A 27,575-nucleotide genomic window follows, 5' to 3' on the forward strand; every position below is an offset into this window, starting at 1 on the left:
GAAGCTTTGCCTTTTTATTTTGAGGAATTCAAAAAGAACTCGTCTAGAAACGTTGCTTGTCCATTAGTGTTATTGTTTCTTTAAAAAGCTATACAAGTTTGTACTATGACTGATCAAAATGACTATCAGAAACAAGACACCTCATTTTGTCTTTCTTGCCAACTATTTTAGCTTATTTGCCATGAGCACAGGGTATAATTAATATCACACAGGAGCCAGCATTGTCATTTTTCAAATCATTTCCCTGGAAATGTTCTACACCTCTTAATGGCCCTGCTAATGCTGTAGCTGTCATGTTTTGGACAGCTGCGCTTTTACAAGACAAACTCAGCTGCGCCATGTGCCTCTCTGTAGACTTTTTAGCTCAACGGCTCAGAGGCCATGAATGCCAGCTGGTAACGGCTATATGGAAATCTTTGATTAATTTTTTTACCTCTAGACGCTGACTGTTGCTCAAATGTCACCTTCCCACTTTTCATCCCTAGCCAGTATTTTTCTCCCTCCCAGTACTGCTTGATGGATGAAGAATCAACTGAATGGGCCAAAAATCTTATGACTAATTAAAGCAAATACAGCCTGTCCAGATGTGGAGAGAACATAAAGTCTGGAGAGGGGCCAGGTCACACACAGGAAATGCTCCATCATTCAAGAGATGCAGCTCCTAATGATATTTACCAGGACAGAGTTCACATATACTGATACTGCCACCCTGAAGAGTAAAGTGACATGAGCTGTGCTGTGTGAGACTTTACCACCACAGCTTGCAGTCAAAGCAAGTGTGCAGTCTTCATCAAACGTAAACACTCCAGATGCAGGAGCTGCACGGATATTATGAAGCTCAGGTTTTATTCTGGTTTACTCAATGAATGGTAGGAAGATGACGATATGATCAAATTAGCGCTGCTCAGCAGTCATACGGTGGGGTAGGCTGGCTCTAGCATAACAACTGATCTTGCCTATGAGGCATCCTCTTACTGAATCCAAGGACCAGAGGATACGATCAGTAAACCAACCTAACATATTGTCTCTTCTAATAAATGCAAGTACATCAAATGTCCATTTCTGCCACATAAACGCCACTGATATTCTCCCATTTAAACCTCATGGTCACTAACAACCTTCAGACCTTAAAAAGAAGACTGCAGCACTTCTTTTCTGATCATGTCTGCAAAATTCTTCTTAAAGCTCTCCTCATCAGTTCAGCAGCAGCAGCTCTCCCAGCTGAAACCAGCCAGGCCAGGAAAGTGACACGAACAGGATGCTGCTAAACATGCACAACGCAGAAACGCACACTATATTCTCTTCTGCATGATTTGCTGCCATTTAAAAGACAATAAACAGCAACTTTAGATTGCTAACAACATGTCATTTAAGGTTTGCTGTTGCTCAACATCAAGAAAAATCAATGCCAGCTCTACAGGGGCAGAAAACCCAAAGAAGTGAGCTCCATTTCAGGTCTGTTTGAACTCATTTCCTTTCTCCATGGTTGCCCCCTTGTACACCCCCTCAGGCATCCCCTCACAGCAGGCACGACAGCTTGACACATTGACAGCTTGCACTGAATGACAACTGATTTGTACAAATTTCAAGCCTTATAAATCTACCTGTCACAACAACAACATAAAAGAGCTTGGACCCAGCAGGTAACTCAGAAAAAGCTTCCCCTGACAGCATTTTCTGAAAAGCAATGGCTTGCCTCCTGCCAAAAATTCCAACTATCATCCTTGTATAACTTTGAATAAAAATTCAGGGCCCATTTTCTTGCCAACAGGCTACCAATCGTCTTATTTAAAGATTAAAAAGAGTGAATAAGAAAAAAAAAAAGCCATCCACAGAATTTCATTTTATACTGATATGAAAGTAGTACCACCTGCTATGGTAGGATTACCACACCATTTTTCTCTACAGTGCTCAGACAGAGTAAATGAACAAGGCTTTTTACGGTATTTAAACAATATCCCAGATTGCAATGCTGTTATGCATCCATTACATTGGAGCTGTTAGTCAATGCCACTCTTGCTGATAGAAGTTCAAGAGTTTTTTTGTTTTACTTTGGGAGGTTGCTTTGTTTCAGTTTTTTTCCTCGCTGAGTTGTTAAAAAAGCAAAACTGTGATTTTAGAAACCAGCAAGGCATTTCAAGCTACATTTTGCTGTCCAGCTCTAGAGGAAATCCACACAGACATTAGCTAAGTGTTCAGTGTTTCCATAAGCAGCATTATGCAAGTGAAAAGCACAGCACTTACTGCTAGCCCTTACAAAGGGATCTAAAGGGAACACAGTAATTTCAAAAAGAGCTTTCTGAAAGGAGCTTATACCGAAAGATTTTGGAAGTTGGCAATAAGACTCCCCAAAGATGATGAAAGTGATATGATGTTTAAAATTATGCAATTTTAAATCATTCTGGGGGCTCCCCAAAAGATCACTTTGTAAGTAAAACAGGACATGCTATAGGAGGTATCAAATTAGGTGTCCTTAAGCCTGGAAAAAAGGTTCATTAAATTATGCATGATAAGGGACAGAAAAAGTTATTTGTGTGTTTTAGTTAAAAATAAAAGTGGCTTCCAATGATAGTTTATAAAGATTCAAAAGTAAGAGCTTTCTACTAAGCTGTTGGATAATAAGAGCAATTAGTAATACATGTATAATTTGTCTAAGCTATACATTCAGCCAATGAGACCTCAAAGAAATGGCTGTATTTCCTTTTAACCCAGTTATTACTGGAAAACTTAACTGTCCAAGTAAGCTGATGACCAGTGCAAATAACAGCACCGGTTGAGTGCCAATAATTGAGTGCTATTTTACATTTGTAGCTATAGTGTTCTCCCTATATTTGATACATAATCTAAGATACTGAAAATTCAAGTTTTTCTGTATTCAAGCTCGACTGACAAGTCCCTCATTTCATTTCTGTGCTTTAGTGCAGAAAGTAGGAAAGTAGGAATACTCTAATGCAAAATGTTCTAACAACAAAAAAGTCCAAAACCAGCAGCACAGCCCTACAGTCTCTTACAATTCATGTGGAGATTTTAAGGCTGCCTTACATTTGCTTCAGAGGAGGAAGGGGAAAAAAGAAAAGCAAACATTATTTTATAGTAGAAGAAATACACCGAATGTGTGAGCAATTTCTAGCACTTATAAAGTGTTTGAATTACAAAGTAATATTCAATTTTTTTTTTCCTAACGGGCAGCTTTTCAATAAAACTAACAACCTAGCTTCACTGTTGTTCCCATTGAAGCTGCAGCTCTGTTTCTGTAGACTGCCCTGACAGCACAAAATTTCAGGAAAGAAAGTTTAAGCAGACTGCTGAAGACTTTCCATTGAGGCATAAAGCCTACACCTACATAAAACAGAACTATCAAATATCATGGTATCTTCAAAACAAGTACCATCATCAAAACAAGGTGCCAAAGGTTAACCACACTGCTTCTTGAAAAAAACACCCAAGGTAAAATACTTCTGGCACAGAGCATGTGTCTCAAAACTCCTTTCACTGGCTCATTAAAAATCCCAGCCTTATGAAGGAGGAAAAGACAAATTACTTTCATAGTGCCTGTAGTCACCATCCCCCTGGAGAAAAAGGCCTAATGACCTGAAGATAACCAACAGTTAACTAGATGTCACAGGCAGTGAGTGAATAGTCTGGTTCAACCACCTTGGCTGGGATACAAAGGATGTACATTCTCCCTTTTCAGTCTTGGGAATATTTTTTTTAATCCGTTTCATCAAATTTTCCTTTATTTCTAACATTTCCAAGCATGGATCAACACCACCTCTATAGTCAAAAGTGACATAATACAAGTGGTAGGTGGGTTTAGAAAGCACTTCTCGTAAATTTACGTGCCCTGGAAGAGGAGGTCTAAGCAGCTGAAGCACTTCACCAACACCTGAGCCATCACTGAAGGACAAAACAAAGAACTTCTCTGTTAAAGACAGAAAGAAATTTTTTTATGTTGGAAGAGCAAAGGCTTAAATTTTAGCCTTGCTGGAGTTGCCTCTTCCCCAGATTTGGTAACCATAACTTCTACCACATTGATTTTTTTTTTTCCTATGCCAATACCACAGCATATAGAAGTCTTGCTTAACACACACAGCCACAATAGGGATCCCAAGTAAATAAATATTATTTCTCCAAAAATATGTTGAGGTAGAGAGGAGAAGAGAGACATATGTACACACACTGTCCTTGACTTCTCGATCCTTCCCAGGTACAGAAATACAACAAAGGTGTTATCTTAACTTTCTTGCATATAGGGACAGAAATTATTACTGACAGAAATCAACTGCAAAATAGCATACCACCTGGGAGGGGCAAGTTCTAGAATTTCTAGGATTTTGTCCCTTGAACCTGTGCAAGTCAGTATATTTTTGCCACTTAGAACCCTCTGTGTTATTTGTAACTGTCAGTGGAACGGAAATCTGTAATTGTTAAGACGGAAAGAGCCTGTGCAAATTCTTCCCGGTGCAAAGTGAACAGTCAATCACTTTTATAAGGACAGGAACAACCGAAACTATCCATTCGTATACTTTCCTTTAGTCAACAATATTACCTTTAGTAATCTGGGGAATGTGCATCCATAAATTACAGAAAGTGTTATTGCATTGCTGAATAAACAGCAACATTTCCATCAGCAGCAGTGGCAGCACCACAAAGGTATAACAAACAGACTCAATCATTTTCTTGTCAAGCTTTGCAATGACTGCAGAGTTTACTGCTGGAGATAATGTTGCTTTCCTCAGCATTGTGTGCCAAACTGCAAACTGCTTATTAAAACAAAACCTCTTTTTCTGAGCAGCATGAGTTGGATAATCACTTATTGCACTCAAGAAAAAACAGGTTTGATGCCCAGAGGTGGTTAGCAATCAAGCATATGCATTAACATTTGGTTTGTAAAAACTGGTTAAAAACATAAGTGAACTGAAAAGGAATTATGAGAACCAGTGCCTCAGGTTTATCGTTTTCCCTGTTAATATATTGTTACTGATAAAATATTCCAAACTACTCTAATGTGCCTCTAAGAGAGAAATTAGCAAAGAAAGACAGGAGTGAATTATAATTCAACTAATCCAAATCAGATGCCTTCCCTTTAAAGAACGTTTTTTAAAAGGAACAACTGGATCCCATCTTTCCATTCCAGGTAGAGGTGGCAACTTGCTTTTCAGAGAAGGGGGGGAAAGAAAAGTAAACTTAAAAACTAGTCAACTGTGCCAGAGATACTGCTGAAGCACAAATCTATTATTACCATCCAAAGAAACAGCTTGGCATAACTAAGCCGACCAATACTCCTGAAAAACCCAGTTCAATTTTCTTCGCTTAAAACAGATTGACAACCCTTTTACTTGGTTGAATAACAGGAAAGTCTGAGACACAAATGAGCAAGCTCTGCCATGTCAAGAAAACACTGCTGTAAAGCAAGCCATTATTCTTGACTTCAGAATTGCTCCCTTTTTTCTTCTTTCCATTTTCTTAATGATTAGAGATATATTAATATAAAGGTAAGCAGACAGCCTTCTCTCTGCTATGTTGGCACTGCTGATTTCCTTCTAACACTGAGCTATCAGCTGCTCACGAAAACAGAACATCCAAATAATGGAGATTTCAAGATTATTTTAAGTTTGAGGAGGGTACTCTGGGACTCTCAAAGCCACACACAAAAGAGAATTTTAAGAGGATGACAGTGCCATGCATCGCTGATCTTTAACAAGCACATGAACACAATTAAAGCCCATGTTTTCTTCAAAAAAGAAGAAAGTGATGGCAGCCAAGTTCTGGGATCCAACACGTGAAGCATTTACGATATCCTCAGGGTGGGAAGTTCCAAACTTACAAAACCTCCTTTGATTCCACAGAAGTTTGAGTAGCTTTTTCAAGAGTACTTAGGTGACCTGAACCTAAACACTAATGAATTGTTTACTGTGGAGACCAGTCATCCTGACTGTAATTAGACATAAAAAGTAAGCATTTGTATCAGTTATATCTTTAAATTAATTTGATCTAAAGATCAAGCCAATCTGCACATCTGTGCTTCCTTTCACATTCACACAACCTGGGCAATTGCACCAACGTAAGCCCCTAGGAAAGAGCCTCCAAGCCAGCTCAGAGTAGGATGATAAATATTCAGCTGTTTCAACTTGGTCAAATGCAAAATCAGGGCAACATTCTTATCAGATTTCCATGTCAAATGGAATTAATGTTGATGAAACAGTCAATTAAATGCATTCATAAAATACCTTTGTAGCTATTAATATTTGAAAATATCAATTAATTTCCTTCTCCCACCCATCAAGAAAATTAAAACTTCTATGCAGTGATACTATCTGGAAGAACAGCAAAACAAGAAAAACACCCAACCGTCTCCTAAAGACAGCCTAACTCATCAGGTTCATGCTTATTCTTTTCCTTTCTTATTTTTAAATTTTTAGTCTCCTTAGGACTTTGTCTTCTTTCTCATACTCTTCTGCCACAATCACACCTACAGATCCATTTCTTTTTACAGGTGTAAATACAGGTATTTCCTGGAAACAAATGCACTACCTCCCAGACCCAAAATAAAATCTTCAATATGTTTGCGTTCATTCTCTTTCACATCTGCTTACTCTTACAGTCTTGTACTTCTTGTCACTCTCTAGTCCTCTCAAGTATTCACATATTGAAATTATCTATAGCTTTCTCCATTTTTCTTATTCCTGTAACTCTCAAATGCCTCCTTCCAGTCATCATAATTCCCCCCACTCTTACCCCAAAAGCCATTGGTTTTACATATCAACACCAAGACAAGCATCTCAATAATGAAAAATGCTGAGAAAACAGTAACTCCAAGTCATCTGCCATAACTCCATGAAAAAGCTCCATTTAAAAAAAAGAAATTTTTCATGTGGTACAAGTACTGGGGACCATACTTTTCAAAGTGACCAAGCGCTCCATGCCTGAATGACTAACATTCATAAAAGTTAGTCATTCAGTAATACATCCACTCTTTTTATATTTAACTAATACCATCATATTCAGTGACTACATTTGCAGCTGGAGATGATTCAGTTAATCTGCAAGTTACCCTTCAGAGCACTAGGTGTATGATGTGCTACCCAAAGGTTCCAGAGTGTCCCTTAATTTCCATCATTATCTACTGACATGCCCAAATGATTCTTTGGCTACTTGTTAATAAAAGAATCAGAAGGTGCTAATCTCATTATCGCCTTGTCAGCAGTTCCTGTCAGAGCGTTGTTGCCCATTAATCGCCTGCTGCTGCAGTCAATCAGGATCCTGCCTCCCACTCCCCCAACATGTTTATTGTTTTACCTGCAAGGATAGCAGCTAACCAAAGTGTCACAATGCACTACACTGTCTAGCACCATGTTATGGAAGCAATTATTTACCTTCCTCTATAGCATCACAGGTATGACTGCATAGTTCAGAAGAGTTTACCTAGGCTGAGGCTCTACGTCTTCTACCTCACCTTCCTAATTTATTACTCGGTTTACTTTACAGTCATGCTAACGCAGCCAGGGAAATAATTGCCACCATATGAAAAATCCCAAGAGGATTCCTATGCCCAGACAGAAAACTGCCACTCACTGTTCTAACTGAAGAGTGCATATTTATTCCTACTACTTCAAACAGTAGGCATAATTTATTCGACAATATACATTGTGAACCTAACTCAAGAGTTTGTATATCGCAAAACCACTTTTCTCACTATGTGCTGACAGAAATTTCAGAGATACATATCAATGATCATTCAAAACTTCTCTCAGACTGTTGTACTTTAAGAAAATATAATTATTTATCCAACCTTAGAAGTAGGTTGATATATGAAATTCATATTAATGAGGCTAGTATTTCCAATTAATGAAAATGAAGATAAACAAAGACAAACAGTAAATAGCAACAAAATAAAGGCAATGAAAATAAAAAATGCAGACAAAGTAGGTGGGAGGAAGAATCAAGATAGCATGCCGAAGGATAGAAAAACAACCTGTCAAACATATCCCTGTCTTACTAGGAATACTTACATACCACAGTTTTAAAAAACAGCCTAAAATTTAGGTATGTAACAATAGATCAGGCCTGGATCAGCACACCATGTTACCATTAGAACAGAAAACTCAAAATATCCCCTTCTGTGTCCACCCAGTAACAGCTTTTTCAGTAGAACTGTATAGAATATTTCTTGAAAATCCATTACACTCTCCAAATAGTCACCCAAAGACCTTGTGGCTCCATCCAGCCTCTACAAGTCTTAGAAAGGGAAAAGTTAATGCTCTGAGACTGAAATTTGCTCTCTACACAAGGAAAATTTAGGGTAGAAAAAGCATAAAAGCAGCCCAGATCAAAGATTTGAAAAAACAGATCAGTCAACGATTTGCCTTACTCAAAACCGATCAGAACTCTTTGTTCTTCCCAAAAACCATATACTAGTCTTCAAATAAATACATAGCAACAAAAAGCCATAAAACAGACTTGAGATGGGGTTTGAAGAGAAGGTGAGGTATCCAATTTCCCAACAGGCTGAGATTCAAATGTTGCTCTAGCAGCTATGCCCAGCATATTAACAAAAACTGATCTGTGTCTTCTGACCGCATAATTCCACTTCTGTGATCCGAATTTTTCCTTGCACTATGCAATAGACACTACAAAAAGATAGTTCTGGGTTTGAGAGATCAACATCCTTTAAAACTGCCACCCTAGGAACCATGAAATCACCTCAGCTCTAACAGAGGTGTGAGACATCATCTGTGTAGATGATACAGATTCAGCTGCCATTCATGGTATTGGCTCTGACTCCAGCTTGTAAAGCCTTCTCTAAAATATGATTCATGGGAAAGGCTCTCAGGAACATGGGTATCCTAAACAGTTTGTAAGCACCTTCACAGCTTATCCCCAACCAGATCAGCATACAAAGAATATGGCAGCAGAGGCAGAAACAAATCCTCTGTGGATCACAAAATGGCACCTGCCATCAGCAAAGCTCTGCAGTATCATAATCTCAGCCAGAGATGACTTTCAACAATTTCCTCTCTCTATTAGTTTAGACAATTTCAACTAGACAATCAGCATAATCTGTTTGGATGTCAAAAAGCAAAGCATATAGCAAGGTTTGGGGGTTTGGGTGTGTTTTTCCCCACCAAAATCTCTTTTAGTCCATTATTTAGGACTAAATAATGTGCAAGCTTATGCACTTTTCCTATTGAACATTACTGGAATATTTTGTCTAAGGCCTCCACCAAATCTAAATGAAAAACCAACTGAAAAACAGGCTATGTGAAAAAGGGAGGAAAAATGTTATTGAGAAAGATGAAAAATAGCTGCATCCCAATCCAGACATCCCATGTTTGCCATAACACCACTACATAGTTGAGTGGCACAAGTGAAAGTGAAATTGTTTTGGCTGAGCTGACAGTAATAAGGTTGATATGAATCACGGAATCATTTAGCATGAACTATATTATAACATTCAGTTTAATCATGTTAAGTGTAAGGGAAGAAAAAATAGAGTAAAAGGAATATACAAGCAATTTACTTGCAGGCATTTTTAACAACTTTATTTAAGCTTGTTTTATCTGCATAAAGAATATCCCAATATGCCTGTTAAGTGAAATGAAAATGGAAAGTGTTTCAAGTAACATAAAGACATTAAAGAATGCCTTAAAGTGTATGAAAATTTTACATCAGCTCTTATTACAGTTGATTGCTGAACTGACAAGGGAAAAAATATATCTCAGGTTTCCCTCCACTTGTACATTAATAAGCACTTTTTAAGCACCATTCTGCAAAGAAACTGAAATACTTCAATTCTGAAAGAACAGCTTTGATGTTATCTCTACTAATAATGAATAATATCAAGATACATTTTATTTTGGAGGAAGAAAAGACCTCTTCTTTTGTAAATCCAGTTTATTTTGCAGAAGTAGATCAGTGCACACCAGTTGATTTTATGCTAGACACCCAAGGATACTGACTGTAAATTTTATGTCTCATGTAGGCATTATCAGTGGTAATTCATTAATCAAGTTAAAAGCACCCTAGAACTCTCCCAATTTGGACGGTAGTTTGCTTTTTCATTCACTTTCCCAGTGAAAAAGAAGAGTTTTCACTTAGAATCTTAACCATCCACATGTGACCAGGTTTTTCAGATACCACATTTTTCAGTGAGGAAGATTTCATCAGTTTTTTACCTTATAAAACTATAAATTCAGATGTATTGTTCAGTACTAAATGACTAAGAGGACTGAACAGATCCAGACACCTATCATAAGCAGTTTCTGACAGAAAATCAGATGTACTGCATTTATAGTCTCTGAAACACACTCTTAAATCAATGTGTTCAAAGAGAATGCAAGCCTTCATGACTAAGTAAAGTTTTTACATAAACTTACATTTTCAGAGTACACAATAAAAGTACCATATTATTTAATTTAAAAAAAAAAAAAAAAAAAATAGACCCAAAAGAACTTCCTCAGCCTACAACCCATCTCCCAGCTCCTCTTAGCTCCTCTTCTTCCCTGTTTGATTAGGATTTAGCCTATGCTGACAGATTATCTTTGGGAAGGCCCCTGGCTGTGCCAAAAAGAACAAGTTAAGCAAAGGATTAACCAATGCACTCTCACTAATGCAGTCAAACTGTCACTGGGATCAAAGACTTCCACAAGAGACAGAAAGTGATTTAGGCAAGTGTCCCTCCATGAATTAATGCAAAATATACTATAACAGCCACTTTGTGCCTGACTGAAAGAATATACTGCTCTGCTTTCACTTCTCAGAAGGAAAAGAAAAAAAAAATTCTTTAAGCAAATACTTCCATCTTCCCAGCACTTCTACAAGACAAAAGATGCTGTAAAAAGTCCAAATACAGAATTCTTGCTTTGGGAAACCATTCACACAAGAAAATTCGACTCAAACAATGGAACTGAACAGTCTTCAGAGCTCATTGCTAATTTTACTTAGACACTTGATAGTGAAATATAGTGTAAGGTTAAGTAAGCTGAGGGCCCTGTTACTAGTTACATAACAGTCGTGGTTCAGGAGACAAGGAGGCCCAGGAACCTCACAGAGATTTTGCTCAAACCATGTCATTTTTATTAGTTGTTGTGTGATGGACATTACATAAGAATGAAACTGAAAAATTTTTATGTCAAAAATTGCACAAGCTTCCCTAATACAAGAAAAAGGAAATTGCCAGCTGTATTTTTAACCAGCATGTTAACGTCAACACTGTTCAAAAACATCAAGGGAAACAAATAATTCCACAGACATAAGGCAACTAATGTCATTAGTGTTCTCACTAAAAATGTATTAATATATCAATATAAGGATAATTCTGATCAATATACTGATCTCAACTGTATCTCCTAACAAAGTGACCCATATTAAAACCAGTGATGTTCTGTGTGTGCCACTGAGGGGAGTATAAAGACTGAGAATTAGTGCCAAATTCTAAGAGCCAACATGTTTTAAAAAAAAAAAAAAAAACACCACCACAACTATTTCAGCATCATCAAACTCTCCATCTTACATAAAACTAAAGGGAACAATAATACCTCAATCTAATGTCTTCTTCAGCAGCAGATGCAATTTCTTCCCTTTGTGGCAAGAGGTTACTTCAAACAAGCTATTTAATTGTGGATTAAAGCAACGAGAGAAGATGCATAACAATTTAGCAAATAGACTGGTGCTACATTTGTATGACAACAAAAATACTGGAAAAAGTGTGGAAAGAGAGCATTGTCAGCACCTTTAATAACATTAGGAAGAAGAACTACTCATTATACATCCATTTTTTTTGTCTTACAGGTAATAGCTCATTCTGGTCGCTGAAAGTGTCTATATGTGAAACAACTAATTTGCCCCCACAGAACTCAGAAATTTTAGAATAATGTGTATACATGAATTCATCTTAATTTAGCACTCCCATTTTCCTCAAGCATTTGAGCTCTGTTATTTGGTAACAGACACACAAAGACAGTATAAATTATCATCATCTTCAGGTCTTCTCCAAACTCCTATTATTTAACCTTTAGATGTTCAGATTAACAGGAGAGCTATGTTTATTTTGCACAGTTCAGAACATATAGTTTACATATAAAGAGGGTTGTATCAAAATAAACAAACAAACAAACAACTGAAAACTCCAAATCAATCTCAGTTTCATAAGTAAATTGTCACCTTAAATTTATTTTAAACAATGAAAGGGCTATAAGTTTTGCATTTTTACTTTTGTTAAAACGGTTACTCTTTCCTCACTCTTTATTGTCCTGTAAACCTGTAATCACTAGCTAGTCTGCAAAATTGTGAAACTCAATTGTGATCTGAGAAGAATTTTTGAAAGTTCATAATATGGCAACACACACACAAAACCTCAACAAATAATTTCATTAATTAAAGGTAAGAGCTCACGACAGCTGCTCTCTAGAGAAGCATTTGTCGTCAGAATGCTTTAAGAAAAGCATACAGTATTTCATCACTGTGTTTAGACTTCTTATGAGATACAGTGTGATTAATGGAGAAAAAATAAATATTAAAAGTCTGAGCATGTGCCAAATTAAGAAGAGCACTTGATAAAATAGGCACCACTTCTCGTGAGTAATTTGAAAGAATAACTGTTTTTCATTACAACCTCAGTTCCCAGCAGGTCGTACATAAACCAAGCCAGCTGCAGTTCAAACAAAGGTCTGTCCAAAGGATGGGCTCAAGGTGCAGATAAATCATTATTGCAGAACCAGTGCCAAGCTTCACTCTCCCTTCTGCTTCTTTCATTTTAATAAATTGGGCTTGACCCCAAAAATCAGTTACTTTAAATATCCTAGCTTCATTTTTGTCCCATATTTTTCCACCTTATCACAAATAAAGATTTATTTGTAACGACCAAAGCAAGTCAAAGCTTTAGCAATATCCTCTAAAAGTGTTCACATGATCCCTAAAGTTTATAGAAGCTTATGACTAAGCTACATGACCCATCAGGTATATGGTGAATGATTCATCTCATTTTAAAGCTACATACTTGAAGTTATTTCTTGAGGGCCACAGCAGTATGTTCACAGATTGAAGTTTTCCATTAATCATTTTCAAGCTGTTCTTTACAGTTTCAAAAAAATGTGAGGGTAACTCAGCTCAAGTGAGACAAAGGGATAAAAACAAAAATAAAATAAAAAAGAAGAACATTTATATGGCTCAATACTTCCTAGGTAAAACAAATGTCAGGTCTTGCCAGGCTATGCCAAGACCACAGGATGACTCTGCACAAGAACCTCTTCACTGGTACCAATGGCGGCATTTATGGGCAGATCACCTGAATTTTTCTGCACTCTCTCACAGATTTGGGTGTTAATGAGCAATAACCACACGACTTCACCTTCCAGTCTTCCCACCTTTGCTAAAGAGTCTAAGACTGCCCTTGGAGGGTTTTTTCCAGAGTACCACAGAGTAACTAACCAGATGCCACACAGTCACCGTAAGCATTCTACCATGTGCACACCATCTATTCTCACAGCTAAGAACCTTGCATTCTTACCACTTTTTATTTGCAATTCAGAGTTATAAAATCATCCCCTTTCTTCAGAAACATACCTTAAGCTTTCTTAAATATTAGCACACATCAGTGGAAGTGGCAGTCATTGTGGAAGTTCAGGTTTTATAAACTTGATACTGTAGTTGCAATTTCCCATAGTCTTAGCTTACCGTAGTTCTTTTGAAGTGAGTGCCTGGTGAGAAACCTTGTTTAGACAGCTATAGGGTGGAGCTGCCAGGCTTTTAACTGTGCCAGAGAACACAGACCACCGTAGAGTAGCACACAGGAGTCCTTATATCAGAATTAGTAAAATCCTGTCACCAAAAGGAGTATAAACCCAGAACTGATATCTATCACCCATGACATTACAGCTCCCAATCATAGTTTACAGAAAAAAATATATATTCCAGAAGAAACAAAAAGTTTAAAATAGGAGGAACAAACACAACACGTGGAAGTACCAAAATATAACAGGGACCTAACATGGGGTGGCTTAAAAAACTCAAATAAAATAGGTCTCATTTCAACCTATGCAGAATAAATAATAGTTTTAAGTTCCCCTTTGGGGACTTGGATTCATCCAAGATATAAATCTGAATACAAGTCAGCACTCACTTTATAAAAATCAGGGAGAGATGAAAGCAATTAAACATAAAATGTGGCATTTGGGGTCTCTTTTAAGAGCAAGAAGGAGGACACCCCCCCCACCCCCACATTATTTTCAAAATATTTGAAATCCTATAGAAATTGTGAAACATTACATTGTGGTATTCTAAAGTAATAGCTCTTGTTTATAACCATATAAATTTAGTCCCCTGGCACTACTGGGCTTATATAATAGAAGGGAGTTATTTTAACAGTGCCCTGTTAAAAAAAGAAGCAACTCATTTTCAACTCATTTTCTCCAGTGGGAGGGATGTGTGGCCTCATGTGAGAAACGGAACATGCCTAAGTTATTACTGTAGGAAAGCAATCTGTCAAAGCCTGGTCGTTTTGGCATGGTGAATACCACTGGTGAGATCAGAGAGTCAGATCCTGCTTGCAATTACTGCTAAAGGACCTTGGATACAGGCAGTCTGCTATCAATTATTCCCCTGGCCTCAGACACTTGGACTTGTCAAGTTCCCAGTGTCTTCTGTTTTGTAACAGTAAGAAAAAGGGCTTCCCATGATCAGTTCTTGGAAGTTTCTCACATGTTGTGTCACTCCAAAGCGTCATTAACAATTCAATTAAAATTTCACAGCACATGTCAGCATATTCAGGTTTTTGCTAAAATAAGGTCCAAGACAGATAAAGCAGATTCTGTCTCAACATCTTGACTTTAGAAGTTATGCTTTCATATGTAGATTATCAAACATGACACTGCCTGCCACCTCAGTGAAACACTGTGTTTGATGTCCCTACTCTACTAATAGAACAAAGAAAAAATTGTTTAACTAGAAAACCAAACAGCAGCATCACTTTCAAGACGTTAAAACTTGTATCATTTGTTTAATTTGGCATAATAGCAATTTTCTGTTTACTGTTTTTTGGTTTGTTGGGTTTTTATAAATTCTCCCCAGTCTATTTCTGATGTTAATTTTATTTTTAGAAATGCTTAAGTATTAAATTATAGGGTTTTTCATCGGTTTACTTTCCTGTGTGGGATTTTGTAAAAATATTAGCTCCAGATGCAAAGTGTAAATGGAAATTAAACTCATCTAAAAGGTATATTACACATGAGTTTTACTAGATATGGCCACAAAAAGAAGACATACCATTCATTCACATAGTTTATTCATCGTTCAAGGGCCCCTCTGCAATTTTTCTCCAATTATACAATGTAAAAAAATTTAACATCTTAAGGTTTTCAGTGGAATTGGAAAGAAGGTTCAGTCTTAAGCCTTCTAAGGCAGCTTTTTCTCTAAACCATCAATAGGTTTAGTCATGCAAGGAGAAGATTCTTTAAACTTACCAAAGACTTTGTTTAAAGCCCAGGAAAATGTGGACTGTCAGCCTCCTTTGTGTTGTTTTGCAGCTTAAACCCATTCCCCAGTACACTGGTGACCCTCTACCCCAGTTCTCTAGTTTCTCTCTGACATCAAACTCAGGATTATTGTTAGATTTTCTTCTAGGCAAAAAGGAGATTAGAAGCCCAGCTGCAACAGCTGACTGACAGGAAAGGGAGTAGAAAAAAATACATAGATAGATATAAAATGTTTAACCACCATATTACAAGAATAATTTTCTTCCACGCACCAACTAAGAGCATTGATCAACATACCCATGGCTTGAGAAGCAAAAACTCCAAGAAATGTGGGCATCTCCCCTCAGAGTGTCAAGACAGGAGTTGACAGTTGAAGGCAAAAATGATTTGCATGTAAATCCCGATCAAAAGCAAGCTTGCACCCTGAAGTTGTCAAGTTTTGCTACCAGTCTGACACTTAAATGGGCTATAGCAAAACTTGATTTAAACTGAGGAGAAAAAAAACATGGCAACTCAATTACCCCCTTGTAGATCAGATCTGGCAGTTCAGGTCAAACTTTTCACCCTGCCATTTCTCAATACCTGATGCCTTAAAGAAACAATATGTATTCCTCCTACAACCCTAGATGAAAATACATTTCCCATGGCTCCCTACTGTGCCTTTAAAAGTGAATGGGGGTGGGAGGCAAGATGGGTTTAGAAATATCTTACAAAGTTGAATTTTGGTTTTGTTTTGTTAAATTTTCCCCTGATCAAACAGCTTAAATTATATGGTAGGAAAAACTCTTTTATGCAAACATATTTTCCCTAGAGGGATGTCTAGTGTATATTGACTTCTAGAAGAATTCATTCACTTTTAAAAAACGCCCATCCTGTTATACTTTACAAGCCATATTTCATTGAAATAATGTTTGCCTGGAGCACCACAGAACAGAGAACTACTTTGCCCAAAGGATGTGAAAAAAACCCCAAACTCTAAAGTGTGAAATTTCATGAAAATTGGAGCAATGTTTGTATGGTGCAGTCAGTTTGTACAGTAACAAGGACTGCTCTAGTGTTACAAAAATTAAAGCCAAATATTTCCTAGGACTCGACTCTTAGAGCAGTTCCATCCTTCATTTGGTCAATTCATGCAATGCCCTCAGCTTCAGAAATATAACAGGTTTCTGTAGCGGCACTCCACAGTTGTGACACCTGCTACTGATTCATTTTGTGTCCACAGACCATCCACCTCAGCTATTTACAAAATAATTTTCCTCTGTCCATTGCCATGAAAATGAGGTATCTGAGATCCACTTCAGACACTGCTTTACAAGCAAAAGAATAATCCACAAGGGAGAAACCAGTGGATTGCCTAGCGATAACTTAGGTTCTTTAAACATTAGAATTAGGGAAGGATTTAATGAGGTTCTATATGTCACAAAAATTTGTTCACTTTACCAGTAAAAATTAGGGTAATTTCAAAGATACCTTCAGTGCACTATCGCAGAGTGTCCAGAACTAAAGCCTGTACACACAACCCCCTCAGCCTCTCCATCTCAGCTCTATCACTGATATCAGTTACAACAAGAGGACAATATAAAATACCAAAATGCCTCCTTTTTGCTGACTGGAAAACACTATCAGTATTCATGATGACCTCATAACTGGTGCTCTTTCCTCGAATTCTCACATCTCACTACAACACAATCCCATGCTGTGCCCTGCCTGAGCGAAGGGACAAAACCTGGCCTCTTACTTTAAGCAATAGGAACATTCCGGGGCAACTTTCCTAATACTAATCTTTCATTTGCGCAATTACTGCATGTGTACAAATAATAAGCTTTTATCTTAGACATGTCATAAGCTAGTTATGCAAAATTTAGCAAACTCCATTGCTAGCACCACTATTGACCCCTGGAGAATGTTCAGAGAAGTTGAGTGCACACAGTAAGAAGTCTGTTACTTACTACAGGCCACTCAGTTCACTACTACTACATTTCTAAATAAACCATACACTCAGATAGCAGTTGGCACAGTGACTCTAATGCTAACATTCCTATATTTCTATATTTTCTAGATTAACACCAAAAATAAAGTCAGCAAAAAGCTAGTAGTAAGTAAGAGGATTCAGCTTAGGACAGCTGTCTTTATTATTTCATGACGAGTCACTATAATAATTAGACACAATATAGTTTTCTGCTTCTACTCAAGAGACAAAAAAAAAAATAAAAATTCAGTTACATTTATGAAGAGACTGCTATTTTTCTATGTTACTATGAACAGCTCTGACCATGACACAGTATCAATGAAGGATTTTAAAGCTTCATGTGATTAGGAAGCTGGCAAGCATTTACAGCCTTATTGCTTATATTGTAAAATCTTTGCAGCAAAGATTTTTTTTTTTTTTTTTTTTGTTCTGAGTTGTACAAAGCACTGTCAAAACAATGTCCTGCTGCAACAGTGACAATTTTATACACTCCCAGAGAAAGTGCAGACATTATTTCAGGGTACTTTGAAATGCTGCCATTTTTACTTCTACAAATCTAACTCAGACTACACCTGAAATTAAAATCAGATCTGTTGTGAATCAAGCTGAAGTATTCAAAAGAATAAATTACCTCATGATTTTGGTCTCAGACTCTAACTTCAGTTACATAATGCCATCTTCACTTACCTTCATCTTTATTTCTGTAGTTGTAATAAAACCTTGAAAAACTCAAGCTTGCATTCTGAAACAAACTTCAATTACAGAAGTCTAAGTTACTCTATCTCATTATCATTGGAGGGGAAAAAAAAAAAATCAAAACTTCCTAAAAGAAATCCTAAAAACCAACTTTGGGTGTAACACTAAGCCATTGAGAATCCACAGAGTCCAAGCAACTAATTTGTCATAAATCTATTTAAACTTTAATATTTCAACAACTACTTTAACTTTCACACCTGAAAAACTGGGGGTTTGGGTTTTTAAATCATTTCCACCTTAACAGTCATTTCCACTGCTAGAGAAGACAGCAGGACAACTCTACCTCACTTTTTTTTTTTTTGTAGAAGTTTCAAAACATAGGGACATAAATTATTTTATACTTTTTTTGTGCTAACTCACCCATTCAGTGTGCTAACACTCACTCATTCAGCTACTTAATCAACAGTGTGAGGATACACACCTTCTTATTTCATTAAAAGTCGGAGTAGATCCCTCTTGAACTACTTGTAAAGCAAGCAACAGCAGGGTGGTTGACCCTCCACTGAAATGGATTCTGCAACTCATCCAGAAGGAAAAGACCACACTGACACAGGCAACCAGCTCCCTTATGGAAATTCTGGACTGAGCTAACACCCCTGCAATTTGCAGAGTAAAACAGACCAACTATGGCTGAAAGCTTGAAACAGGGTGATGTCCCTGACTCACTGCCAGCTTTACAAAACCAGATGTGAGATCCCAAATTAGCAGGTGATGTGGTAGGAAGTAAAGAAGTGGGAAAGGAGCTCATTAGTATTCAGTCCTGTCGAGGAAGAAGAGTGGTTTTTCACCATGGCTCACTTCTAGCCCAACAGAGAAGCAGTTCACACCCAGGTCACCTCCTCATCACCATCACCAAGAAAAGGCAGAGTTCCCAGCTTACTGGTGGATAGAAATCATGTACTTCACTGCAATCTAGTTCTGCAGAGTACTGATATGCATTTGGAGACCTCAGCTATATGTAAACATGCTACAAGCAGGCTTTCCTAAGTTTTTATATAGTCTGAATTCAGCATAAATTGACTGGCTTCCACAAAGATTAAAGGCTTTTTCTCACTGAACAGTTACAGCAGACACCACAGTACTGGCAGACGCCCTTATACTAACCTCCCAAAACAGCACCAGGGAGCTCAGATTTTAGAAATGTTACATATTTCTTTTCAATTTTTTGATATGAAAGTGAGAATCAAATTTCCACAGCTATTATACTATGTTTAATTTGCAGCATGTGGAATGAGGAAGAAGACACTTTCTACTGTTCAGTTCCCACAGTGCACAAAATAGTAGCAGAGCAGCACTAATCAGAAAAACTTTTCCTGGCTTTAATGACCTGTTCTGATTCCACACACAAATGCTCCTACTTCAAGACAACAGCCCATCTCCATTGAACTCATGACTATCAAAATTTTCATTCAGATTTTACAAATGTACTATCATAAATGTATAAAATCTGCACACAGCATCATTCCATAATAAATCAGTCTGACAAGCCTTATTAATTTCCATAAAGGTAAAAAATATCTTCTGTGAAGTTTAAAACATCAGAAAAGGAAAACTCCTAAAAAAGTGCCAACATATTTTCAATGAAAGCCCACGCACTTGGCTTATGGAGTTGTCTGCTACCACTGATCAATAAACAGTCTGGTTTCTCCTTCTATTCACCAGAGAGAGTTCCAGTGGACTACCACACTAGTGCAGACTGCCTGTGGAATGTGAGCCTTGCCCACTTTTTTTTTGGTTTTTTATGCCAAAAGATTACTTAAGATCTCATTGAGTCTAAGTACATTTTATTTCTTCAAGGCTCACAGAGCCTAGGTTAGATTTTCTTAGTATCACCCTTATAAATTCAAAGGTCCCCCTATTTCTGCTCAGAGCTAAATCAGATTTACAACAACTGTCAAAGCATAGGATGACAGATAAATTAATCTTCCCTTCATGAGTTTACATTCAAGGCATCTGGGCTGCTGATCTGGCCCTAACAAGCACAGGGTCTCTACAAGCTGTCGTTTAAAGCTGATGCTTTCATGACTGGAGATGAATTATTCTGTCATGAGAATCTATTTATTCAGGAGTTAGAAGGTGGGGTTTTGGCTGCAGGATAGGATGATTTCATGGGTTAAGGTCCCCTTGAAATGTCTGTTTAAATCTTGTCCTGGAGTTGACTCTAATACATTTGGAATTTTTAGGACATTTACAGAATAGAGAAATGCCTTTTTCTTCCACAAAGTTTTACCTTTTCCTCAAACCTAGCACCAGTAGAGGACCATTCTCAGTACAGCAGCTGATTATTAATTTCTTTCCTCCAAATAAGGTTGATTATCCAGACATACAATAATAAATTGACTTTTTTTTAAAAAAAGGCATGATTCATCTCACAACATTGCCTGCTATGCAGCAGTCTGCTACAAAACAACAGCCTGCTACAATCTGCCAGGCTGTTTTCTTATGGAGAAAGGAAGAGTTTGCCGGAGGAGCTGGGAAACCAGTGCTCTGCCTGTGGAAAAGAGATTTGTTTCAGGCCCAGCTGCTGGACACCAAGGCAGCAGAAACAATGACAGGCCTTGAGCAAAGCAGCCAGGGAGAAGTTTCTGTATATTCTATCTCAGGTCAGCAACATACAGGGAAAATGAGGCCATCAAGAAGTCAATTGAGGATCTATAAACTAAACGAGAGGATAAGCTATTGAATACTGCGAGACACTGAGTGACAAGCTTCAGTCCATTGTAAAAGATAAATTCCACAATAAACCTTATGCATATTTAACCAGTTCCTCAATAGTTAAAAAGATGCCTATGCCTCGTTATCTAATAATTACCTGGCTGGTGTTCACCATTCAAATATGGAATGCCACTGGGGCCTTGGGAGAAGGGATGGGCTTAGTCTGCTAGAATAGCCACAGTTCAATGGCACGTTCCTCAGCTCAGCTTAGAGCATGGATCCAAGCCAGGAGACCATAACATTGTTAAAAGAAACCATTAAGTGGTGAAAGAAAATAAGCACTATATGAAATAGATCCATATCTATCTAGGTTCCAAAATAATTTGGGGCAATATTATAGTGTAAGAACAGGGGAAATTATTGCATTTAAAGAAAAAAAAATAGTAGCATTTTTCCATCAAAGCAGCAATAAGAAATATTCATGGCGGGAAGAATGATAAACCAAAATAACTTTCTTTTCCAAGGAATAATTTTCAAGAGCATAGAAGTAATAAAGAAAAATCCAACCCTCTTCTCAGAAGATAACCCAGTTGCAGGCAAGAAATAGCAGATTTTCAGTGAGCAGTGAGAAGTGGTATTAAAATGCTAACATAGAAATGAGGCACTCTCAGAGCAGCTCAGTTTTACTGTTGATACTTGATTTGTCACTTTCTCCATGCTCCTTTCTAAAGCACAAGCCTTCTTTACACAAGCTTTTTTTTTTTTTTTTTTTTTTTTTCTTTAGGGTGACAATACCCTTTTGGCTATATTCCCTTTTACACATAAATTCATCATTAAAATGTCACTATCACTCTTTTATTATTCAGAAAAGAGAGCATTCTTTAAAAGGCTTGAAAAATACACCCAGAAGCTGATCTATGCTAAACCTATCACTCTTCCAAGAAGACATCTAGTCTTTCTTTTCAAGCTGTCATTATCAGCCATGAAACCCGCAGAGGAGTCCAAATTCACACTGTGTCCTCCCTTGAAATTTCCTTAAGACTGGCACTCTCAACTGCACAATGTTTTCTCAAACCTCCCTTCTGTCTTTTTAAGGAATTGCAGGGGTGTGGGAGGGTGAATTCCACAGAATTTGAAAGCAAAAGTCATAAACAATGCAGAAACTACATCTCTTGTTTAGGCTATAACTAATTTAACCACAGGACAATTTAAAAACATTTAAAACACAAAATGCAAATGTACATTTATAACAGAATTGATCTTCCAGTAAGCACCGCTTACAATTCCCATTGACCTAAATGATCTCATCTCACTATCCAAATCCCACTGGCACTTTCAGGTCTAGGAATTCAGCCATCCCAGGTGTCTGTTATCACTTCAAGAGAGATTTCAGCAAAGCTATGCACAGTAGCAGGACAAAACATTTCGAAAACGTCTCTTCTGTCTACAGACATTGCAATGTTTTTTGAAGTGTTAATTGAAAATTTAGCATTGGGAGCTGTAAAGTTGATCAACTTGCCTTTGAAAAAAAGAAGTCTCATATCACTCAAATCAGACCTCTGAACTTAATTTGCTTCCAAATGCATCAGACAAAGCATCCTGGTGTTCTGAAGGTTTAAATATAAGCCAATATAAAAATCAAAGGGCCATTCCTTTAGGATTAGCATTAAAACAAGTTGACACTTACAAACCCACAAAGTACAATATGTAGATCTCAGCAAAAACCATGCAGCTTCCTAATTATTTTTAATATACATCTACTAAGCACTGCAAACTATTGCAAGACCTATAAGATGTTAAGGAAAGAGAGATCAGTCTGTGGTATTTATGACTTTAGTCATTCTTTCTCAAAACAACAGATGAAATAAAATGTATGACATTCCCAAAGAGGGAGTTTCTACTGTAATTCATCTTAAAATGCAATGTTCTGTCATCTCCAGTAACACTTACTGAAAGCAACCATCAATACTTTTTGTCAAAAACCTGCACTCTGTGTAAAATGTTCCATCAATCTCTATTTACATAAAATAAAAAACTTTCAGTGTGATTCTAAAGCAGAACCATTCAGATTCTCAGTCTTCCATTTTCATGCTCTGTTGAAAAATTATTTTGACTGACACAAAAAAAAATCCCCATGCCTAACAATTTATGGTAAGGGTTGATTTTTTTTTTTTAATGTAAGACAAAACCACAGAGTTGTTCTTTTCCATTGATCAGCTAAGCAAAACAAAGCATTTTTGTGTACTTTGAACCCTATCCAGTTTTCCTTCTATGTTTAAACAGTCTAGATAGTCTTACTTAATAATTGGTGACCAATTTTGCAAAGTAAGCAATTTATTGTAGTTCACTTAATCACGTTCCTGTATCCCACATGCTTCTCCAGACATAAAAAGCACTGAGAGTCACCATCCTACAATTTTACTCACATGACTAGTACCATTAATTTCAATCAGAATCAAATCACAAGGAGAAGAATATGTATGTATTCAATGCTTTTGGGTTTAGAGGCATAGCTTTCTAATCCTCATATCACATTCTCAGTGTTTCTAAGCTATTAGGCACTAGCAGATCAATACTCAAATAGTTGTTGTTAAAGAGCATGGAGGAAAATTGCAGCAGAAATATATAGCCACAAAGCAGTCATTCATTTTCCGAGCACCAAGCTCACAGCCCCACTACTGGCCACAGCCAGAAATGACCTAGTTGACTTGGAGAGCGTAGAGAGCTTTCCAAGTTCTTTCCTTCAGTGTTTTCTCAAGAATAGAAATGTTCTTTTGCTTTATCACCTTCTCAAAGGAAACTGTGCACCCCACTGTGAAACCAAACCATGTCTTTAGGCCTGGAAGAAGCAAGACTTGGACAATGGCAAAGTACGGCAGAGCTACCATGGACAGATCGCAAAAACCTCAACACCGCTGGGCTCCAGAACTGTGCTGCAGGGCACAGAGCAGGACCCGGGCCCTCCCTGAACCCACAGCTGGAACCCATCCTACAACTACTGCACCCTATTTCCTTCTCACTGAACAGATTTGATCAAGGATTTACCACACTTTATGTCCTCTTTCTACAACTACTTGTAGAAAACTATTCTGAACAATGGTCATTAGTTCGTAAGTTTTATTTTAAAAGATAAGATGAACTAAACATTTTTTTTTCCCCCTTTTTGATAGAGTTTTTATTCAGCTAATCCCTAAAGTGACTTTCAGCTGGGGATATGAGGCAACATTTACTGTCCCACTCCACCCTTATTTGTTAGTTTATCAGCAGATCCTTTGCCATTTAAATATGAAAACACTCTGAAAACAAGTAACTTTTCAGAAAATATTGCTGAAACAATGTAGTCGGCTTCTCTGAACTGTAGAAAACAGAGAGTCTACAAACAAAGCAAACAAATCCTAAGGAAAATAGGGGAATGCCTAACAATAAAAAAATACCTAAAGGAGAAAAAGAAAAAAATAATTAAGGAAAAAAAAAAAAGCCTACACTTAAGTAGGGATCTACAACTTTAAACAATCAGAAGATAACAGACTAAATTACAGGATTAAAATCTAATGGACAATCAGATAGAGAATCAGAAAGGTCTTGTAAAAAATTCTAATTTTCATATCCACTTATTTGGGATAGACAGTAAGACCCAGCTTCATCTCCACCCCACAGAGGCGGGGGAAAAAAAAGAAAATTCTTGCCAAATGCCACCTGTTAATAAAGAAATAATTAATAAATAAATAAAATAATATAATAAATAAATAAATATAAGAAAGAAAGAAAGAAAATAAATTTTAAGAAGACTACAACCCATTTTCTGCAAGTTCTCACTTCCACGCACTCTATATGGAGCCACAGCTGAGCTCCCCATCACATAAAGCACGTGCTAAATTTGCTGGCTGAGTACAATCACTTGACGATACAATCCATAGCTCAAAAAACAAGATATTTATTGCTCCCTTTTCTAACAGATCAGAGACCCAAGCTAGGACTCCTCCTCTACACAAGTTTTATGGATTAATTAACTTTCCTAAGTCCTAAAATTCAACAGTTGATAAGCCAGTAAGTAAAACTATTTCAACTTCACCTCACAGTCCTGAAATTAGCAGTGTCTTTGTTGTAAAAAACCTACCATTTGACTTCTCCTACTTTTATATGTATTTTATTTATAAATTACTAATGTCTTTCCTGGGGAGAAATGGATGAAATAATATCTACACAAAACCATCTTTCATCCGAAGGGAAAAAAAAAACCCAGTACAAATCGACCCAAGGATGGGGAGCTATTAGCAATGAATACACAAGCAGTGCTCAATTCTGCACAATCATCATTACCTACACAGCTGAACACTTAATGTGCTACTTCTAGAGCAGTTACAAAGCGGCTGCCTGCATTGTTTTATAGACAGTCAACAAAAGTAAGAATATGATGTATGGCTAGGAAGAAAGAAAAATGTTGCAATTTTTTCCCTTTCACATAAAATAATGTCCTGTTACACAAAAACCTCAGCTGAACATCTCTTGCTTTCTTTCAAATCATATAACAAAATCAGGTACAGTATAAATGCATCCCTTTAAGTGAACCTAGCAATCATTTGATTATAGCAGACGTATAAGAACTACGGATTTTAAAGCTATTAAATAATAAAAAGGTAACACCTCCCAATCACTATAACATACATGACAGAAATAACAGGTGAACAATGGCAAACAATGTTACTACAGATGTAGTAATGTTACTTTTATTTTTTTTCTTATCAACACATTGCATGCCAGGAAAGTTAAAAGTGAGTTTTAAAAGAAGACAAAACTTTTATCGACACCGTGAATCTGTGTACATCATCTCAGATGCTACTGGGACAGAGAAGGTGGAGAGAACCCATTAAATAGATGCATCCTTTCCCCGCATATCTAAGAGTCTCTGCTCACATTATAAATTCATGGTTCGCTTCTATCACTGTACAGTTGGCCTCCACCACTCTTCCCTTGGGAGGGAATAAAATGAAAAAAAAAAAAGAAAAGGTCCGTCTACCCTAGGAACATCTAGGGAGAAGAGAAATCTGTTCAAACACAACCAAATGTGTTCTGGAACAGTTTTCACTTGCTTCAGTAGACAAGCCGTTATTAAACTTCTGGTTTTTAATCATCACTGTTACAAAACAAATTAAAAAGAAAGAAAAGAAAAAAAAATAAGAAAAGAAAAAAGTTAATCATGCAAATAGGAGTACAGAAGTTGACTGTGAAATGTTTTTCTTCCTTTCAGCAAGTACTGATTAAAATGACTGTAAGGGTCTTTAAAAAGCTGACAAAATAAAATTGTAATAGCACAGTGCAGTAGTGTGTTTATACTTAGTTCACTGTTCCCCAGTTGTTTTTGCAAAACACAACCTTAAATTTTTCAGGAGTAAATAAGGCTTCAGCCTTTTATGCTCGTGGATAACAAGAAGTTCAGTAGTGCATTGGGAAGTCTTTGGGTTGCAAAGAAAAAATGGCCAGTTTAGCTTAATTTTTTCTTTTTAGGAGAGTGACACAACTAGAATTTGACTCAAAAATTCTAAGAAACATAATTCCACGGAGCACACAATCAATCTAATCTGGCCATCATAGCTGTCAACACCCATTCTCAACCTGCCTGAATCTTAACAGAAGCTTCTATTTATTCTGGCTTAAGCCTGGCTGTTCCCCCCAAAAAAAGAAGGGCTACAGTACCAGCAAACACTAATTTATTCCAGTTCTTCCTGGAATAAAAAGTAAGCACTCCAAAATGTAGAAAGACAGAACAGGACACCTTAGAAAGACCCCTAAAATACAGACAAATTTCTCCTGAAAACTGGGCAAGGCCCACCTAAAAGATTCACTGTTTATGAGGTCTGTTTCTAGGCTTGGATTAAATCCGGAAGTTTCCTCACTCTAACTCCCAAGAGGATGCAATAAACCCCCAAGTTCCTTACCAATCCATTCTCTGGAATATCTCTCAAAGTCATTCCTGGTCTATCCCCATTATTCAATAGAGTGCTTTCGTGCAATTTTGTGAACACAGCAACACACTAGATCATCCTGGCAACATAAAAGGAGCACAACTTAAACTGGCGAAGTGTCAGTGGAAAAAAGATGGGTTGGCTGTAGGAAGAGGAGAGAAGGTGAAAGAACAAAGACAAAGCTGAAAGCAAAAGACTCCTTCTGGAGAGCTACCCTAGAGGTATAAAGAGGGAGAGATTATTTTCTCAGCTCTGACTGCTCTAAAATATGCATCAAGTGTAGAATTAACAAAGTTCTCAAGCATGTACCATCTCTAATCTAGTTCTATTGACACAAAAAGCCTTTCACCAGTCTGGTTAACCCACTGATTTTCCACATGAGTCAACAGCTTTTACTGGGATCTCCTAGTGCCTTTCCACAGATTCATACTCAATGCTCCAAGAAGCAGTTCACCAGCAGTTCCATGGGAAAGGCACAGGACTCTACCCTCAGCAGCCAAGAACTGAGGGAGACATCTTCCAGCACATGCAGGGACCAGTGAGGGCATCACTGGTGTGGGCACATCAATTCACACATGATTTTTCAGTTTGTTCCCAGATTGTTACCAATAAAACCAGGTGAATCCAAAGCCCAAATCATTCATGCTGACTGTACAATGAAAAACCTACTGAATAAAGGTTTGTTTTGCTAATACAGCAACACTTTATACATTCACCTGTATAACACGATTAATTTCAGAGGGGAAATGTTTATAGCAAAAC

General features: G+C 37.2%; 1 protein-coding gene across 11 annotated transcripts in view; it reads right to left on the minus strand.

The window, feature by feature from the left end:
- The window catches only part of LRMDA (leucine rich melanocyte differentiation associated), a 613,212-nt gene that overhangs the window by 541,491 nt on the left and 44,146 nt on the right, over positions 1 to 27,575 (minus strand). The gene's annotated exons all lie outside the window — the stretch shown is intronic.

The sequence above is a fragment of the Hirundo rustica genome, chromosome 8, assembly GCF_015227805.2.
Source record: "Hirundo rustica isolate bHirRus1 chromosome 8, bHirRus1.pri.v3, whole genome shotgun sequence".
Lineage (NCBI taxonomy): Eukaryota > Metazoa > Chordata > Aves > Passeriformes > Hirundinidae > Hirundo > Hirundo rustica.